Genomic DNA, 6,000 nt, shown 5'->3' on the forward strand with positions numbered 1-6,000 from the left:
TTTTATAGATGCATAAAATCTATAAAAATCAGGAGCCCTTAGTTTTGTGTTTGCATATATACATACACATATATGTATGCAACATTATAAAAAATATATAAGCTAACTCTAGATATCTGTGAGAATCTTTTCCCCTTACAAAGGATCTGAACAATATCCAAGTTTGAGAAATAGTGATACTGGAATTTCTTAAAGTTTCACTTGTACTTATCTAAACATAGGTATTGAGATTTTTTTGAAAGGTAAAATTTGTTTCAGCATATTATATATTGAAATTTTTCTATATAGAATAGTGTAATGATTTTCCTCTTTTTGGAAACAGTACCAAAAGCTCTACTATGTTTGGGGTTCAGAAAGTATGTTTTGACTTAAAATGTACCATTCATCAGTTAACTTTCTACAGGTCAGTAAGACCTAGACAGAAGAATGTTTGCATTTTCTAAACCTGTAAGTAAGACAAAGCAGTTGAGCAGATAGTGATTACAATGGAGCTTTTGCGAAGTGGTCTTAAGAGAAATTAAGCCAATGAGAAAAAAAGTTGCACGTGAGCTCTCAGAGCCTTGGGAAGCAGTGAGGGCTGGACTGCGGGGTGCACAGGAGCTAGAAGGGGGGGCGCCACTGAGGGCTGCCACAGTTGGATGGTGTCCTTACACCAGCTGTATTCCCTCCAGCTTTCCCCAAGAGAGAAGGATGCAGACCTCAACCCAGACATCACTATTACCCCTGCATCTAGAATAAGCCACATCTCTCCTGAAGGAAAAAAAAATGTCTGTACCTGAGAACAAAAGGCAGAGAATAGGAGATGGACCCCTTTGTCATTTCTCTTTTTGCTCACAATCACAAAATAAACTGACCTCTTTTCCTTTTTTAAAAAGGGAGCTTGTTGGAGCACAGACAATTTTCAGGGCAGTGAAATGATTCTGTATGATGCTATAATAGTGGAAACATCATAAATTTGTCCAAAGCCACAAAATGTGCAACATTGAGAATTAACCCTCAGGTAAACTCTAGATGTGGGTGATAATGATGTAATGGTGTGTCAGTGCAGGTCCATCAGCTGTAACTAATGTAGCACTCTGGTAGGGGAGACCATGTATGCGTGGGGCAGGCAGTGTATGAGAAGTCTCTGTACCTCCCTCTCAATTTTGCTGTGAACCTAAAATTACTCTAAAGAATCAAGCTTATTTAAATAATTTGGCCGGGTGAGGTGGCTCACACCTGTAATCCCAGCACTTTGGGAGGCCAAGGCGGACGGATCACCTGAGGTCAGGAGTTCGAGACCAGCCTGGCCAACATGGCAAACCGTGTCTCTACTAAAAATACAAAAATTAGCCAGGCATGGTGGCAGGCACCTGTAATCCCAGCTGCTCAGAAGACTGAGGCAAGAGAATCGCTTGAACCCGGGAGGCGGAGGTTGAAGTGAGCTAAGATCGCACTACTGCACTCCAGCCTGGGCAACAAGTGAGACTCTGTCTCAAAAAATAATAAATAATAATGAAAATAATGATAATTTAAAAAGCCAAAACCAAAACCTGGTGTACAGGGTTTTTAATCTAAAAATCAGGAGTCTTTGCATATATACATATGCAAACTTCATTGAGTCAAAATGTCCAAGCAGGCTGCAGAGACGTAAAATTGGTTCTTTGTAAGTGACTCAACCTAGTCCAGCTGTCACTCTCATGTTCCTTCTGCCTGGAGTGTTCCTCTCTCAGGATAACCACTTGGCTCACTCGCTCACCTTCTTCAGGGCTTTGCTCAAATGTCACTGCAATAAATATTTAGTCAGGGCAATAAATATAAGGAAGATGGGGAGCAGTTCTTTCCTCCATCCGGTTCTCACCAGTTCATCCACTCGGTTTCTTTCCATCTGGTGACACTGTTTTCTGAACACATGGCCTCTAAATGCTCTGAGACAGAAGAGGGGGCGCAGAAAGCCCACTGGCTCTGAATTTCTTGGCCTGAAAGTGACATGCGCCCCTTCTGCTCACAGTCCATTGGCCAGCACTAGCCACCCAGCCCTGCTTTACTACGACAGAGGCCACGGAGTGTAGAGGAGTACAGAATTCTAGGGAGTATAGCCGGCTTCTGCCACAGTCACCTCAGGGAAGTCTTCCCGAGCCACTCTCATCCTCCCCACACCCTGTCACCACTCTCCTGTGTGTTATTTTTTTCTGTAGTACTTGTCATCATCCAACATACCATATGTGTACTTATTTATCTGTCAAGTTTCTGTCTTCCCCACCAGTACATAAGCACTATGAGAGCAGAGACTTTCGTGTAGTTCATTGATGGTCGTACTCCCTGCATCTAGAATAGTACATGGCACAGAGTAGGAGCTCCATAAATTTGTATTAAATAAATGAACAAATTCTGCAAGGACAGCCTATATTTGTGTGTGAAGGAGGTGTCACATGCACGAACCTGAGAATGCTTCCAAAGTCGGGATCGAGGAATAAAGATCTCCCTTACAGTATACACCAGCATTGATTGAGTACCTATTATGTGCCAGGCACAACGCTTGTTGCCAGGAACACAAATATGAATGAAAGCCAGTACCTGATCCCTAGCCAGGAAGACAATACTAAAAAACACAACATTTACAAGATCCATGAGAGAAATAAATTATGGAAGCTCAGAAGGTCAAATTCTTCTGACCTTTAGCAAGAATTGTGTTTTATATCCAAACATTACTAGAACAGCAACAAAAAAAGAGGGGACTCAGGAATCATAAATTGCTTCCCAAAGTCATAAAAGGAATAGTATCTATATTCTCTGCCATTTTGTATTCTCAACAACAAGCTGACTTTCACTTTCCATTCACCCATTCATTCTAATGCCTTCCCTCGTCCCTCTTTCCTTCGGCCTTAGAAAAAGAAAAACATTTCTCTTTCTAATAATTTCACAATTCCAGAAATGTTATCATTTGAAATCTGCTTAGAGTATTTTGTCTTCCAGCCCCACCCCTGCCACTGCTCCTGTACTCCTGCAAGCAAATAATCACATCACTTATCAGCCTTTTGAACTTAGAACTGGGCATTCTCCCAGAACTCAATAGCAAGAAGAGGGTGGAGAGAAATGTCCAGGGCTAGGATCTGAGCTTTAAAGGGGATCCTAGGCAGGACTGGGCATTAGACAAGGACTGAAGAGGACTAAGCATTAGAAGAGGAAAAGGTCAAGGAAAGAGTAAAGAAGATGCAGAAACAACTGGGATATCAGAGGCAAATTTGACCTATTTTGCCATTTTGCCTGGACATAGCCTTGTTTACATAAAAGGGTAACACAAAAAGAGGAAGGGTTGAAGTCAGCTGAGAACGAAAGACAGTTCAAAATCATCACTGTGTCAGGGCCCAGACTCCTTCTATCTCATTGTTCCTCCACGTAGGGCCTCAATTCTCAAGTCTGTTCTATCGTCCAAGACGTCTGTTCCAACTATCACATCCGTTTTCCAATTAACAAGGAAGAAGAAAGGAATAAAGAAGGTATATTAGTTATCTATCGCTGTGTAACTACTCAAGAAATTAGAGGCATGAATCAATGGCATGCATTATCTTATAGTTTCCATAAATCAGGACTCTGGGCATGGCCTGACTGGGTCCTCTGGTTTGGGTCTCTCACGAGTCTGCAACCAAGGTGTTGGCCCAAGCTGTAGAAATCTCCAGGCTCAAATTGGGAAGGATCTTCTTCCAAGATCACTAACATGATTATTGGCAGGATTCTGTTTGCCACAGGCTGTTGGACTGAGGGTCTCAGTTCCTCACTGGTTCTTGGCCAGAGGGCCCTCAGTTCCTTGTCACATGGGCTTCTCCATAAGGCAGCTCACAACATGGTAGCTTGCTTCATCCAAGCAAGCAAGCAAGAAGAGCCAGCAAAAATGTCAGGGAGATGGAAGTCACAGTCTTTTGTAAGCTGATCTTAGAAGTGACTTCTGCCTGGTCATGGTGGCTCACACCTGTAATCCTCGCACTTTGGGAGGCTGAAGTGGAAGAATCACTTGAAGCCAGGAGTTCAAGACCAGGTTGGGCAACACAGCAAGACCCTATCTCTGCAAAAGATCAGAAAATTAGCCAAGCATGGTAGCACATGCCTGTAGTACTAGCTACTCTGGGGACTGAGGTGAGAGAATCGCTTGAGCCCAGGAGTTTGAGGTTACAGTGAGCTCTCATGACACCATGGCACCCCAGCCTGGGTGACAGAGCAAAGCCCTGTCTCTAATAAATAAACAAATAATTTTAAAAAGCAGTTACTTTCCATTGTTTTATGCTACTCTCTATCTGTTAGAAGTACAAGCTCCAGCCCATACTCCAGGGGAGGCAATTACACAAGGGCATGACTTCCAGGAAGTAGGGTCACTGGGAGTTGTTTTAGAAGCTGCTGGCAAAGAAGGGTGTGCCCACTCCCTTCAGCTTCTGAAACTGCATACACCAGTCCTGCTGACTTACCATTGGTCCATTTCTAGCTGCAAGGAAGGCAGGAAAATGAAGTCTATATTCTGGATAGCTATCAGCCTAGCTAAATTTATGGATTCAATCCTAAAGAACAACAGAATTCTGGAGGTTAGAAGCCTTAATTGTTCTGTATGCTTCAGGGCCAGCCCCAGACATTGAGGAAGAGAAAAATAGGGCTGGGTAGAGTCATAGAATCTGGGTTCAAATCCTGCCTCTGTCACACCCTATACGCTGAGTAAATTAAACCTCACTGAGTCTCAGTTGTATGCTCAGACTAAATTAAATGACCTATGTGACACATCTTGTACTTGGTATATTCTCGATATGCCTGCAAATTCTATTTCAGAGGTAGCTTTAATATCTCAGAGCCTTGGCCAGGCACGGTGGCTCACGCCTGTAATTCCAGCACTTTGGGAGGCCGATGTGGGCGGATCACAAGGTCAGGAGTTTGAGACCAGCCTGACCAACATGGTGAAACCCCGTCTCTACTAAAAACACAAAAATTAGCTGGGCGTGATGGTGCGTGCCTGTAATCCCAGCTACTCAGGAAGCTGAGGCAGGAGAATCGCTTGAACTTGGGAGGCGGAGGTTGCAGTGAGCCGAGATCGTGTCACTGCACTCCAGCCTGGGTGACAGAGCGAGACTGTCTCAAAAAAAAAAAAAAAAAAATCAGAGCCTTTTAAACCTGGCTGTGACAGCCAGTGAGCTTGCCATGTGACTCCATGCCATTTACCCAATTTCTCTGGGCCCCAGCTTCCTGTCAGGAAAAGATAGTACCAAATCCTACATATTTCTTCAAGTTGCTGAAAAGATAGTGTATGATCATGTCAATGATTCTTTTTTTAATGTGAAATGCCTGGCAAACCTAAGATGGCATTAGTGGCCACCAAGTGGCAGTGGGGAGCAATGGGCTTGGGTTCTGGCCCATGGCCACCAGATGGTGCTGGCATTCAGCAGTTACCTGGTTTTGCTGGGAGCCTTTATAAGGAGCCCCAGAAGGCCAGTGCTACCCTTCCTCTCTAAGATGAGAGAAATGAGGCCTGGGGGTGGCAGTGGAGGGTGCAGAGGGTGGGGGTCCACACAGCAGGGAGGTCTAGAGCGCAGGTGTCCTGACTCCCAGCCTGGGGTGGCACATTCCTACCCAGTAATGATACCCACATTCTCTCTGGAGTTGCATTGGAGACCAGTGTCCAGACCAGGATCTTCTTGTTCATAGGTTCACCAAAATTTAAAAGCCTGCAGGATGTCCACAAGTATCATCTATCTCTCTGGCTGTATAGCATAATGGTTAAGAAAATGTTTTTAGGCTGGGCACAGAGACTCACACCTGTAATCCCAGCACTTTGGGAGGCCAAGGTGGGCGGATCACTTGAGGTCAGGAGTTTGCAACTAGCCTGGCCAACATCATGAAATCCCGTCTCTACTAAAATACAAAAATTAGCCGGGCGTGGTGGTACATGCCTGTAACCCCAGCTACTCCGGAGGCAGAGGTAGGAGAATAGCTTGAACTTGGGAGGCAAAGATTGCAGTGAGCTGAGATCAGGCCACTGCGCTC

This window comes from Chlorocebus sabaeus, chromosome 15, assembly GCF_047675955.1.
Source record: "Chlorocebus sabaeus isolate Y175 chromosome 15, mChlSab1.0.hap1, whole genome shotgun sequence".
Lineage (NCBI taxonomy): Eukaryota > Metazoa > Chordata > Mammalia > Primates > Cercopithecidae > Chlorocebus > Chlorocebus sabaeus.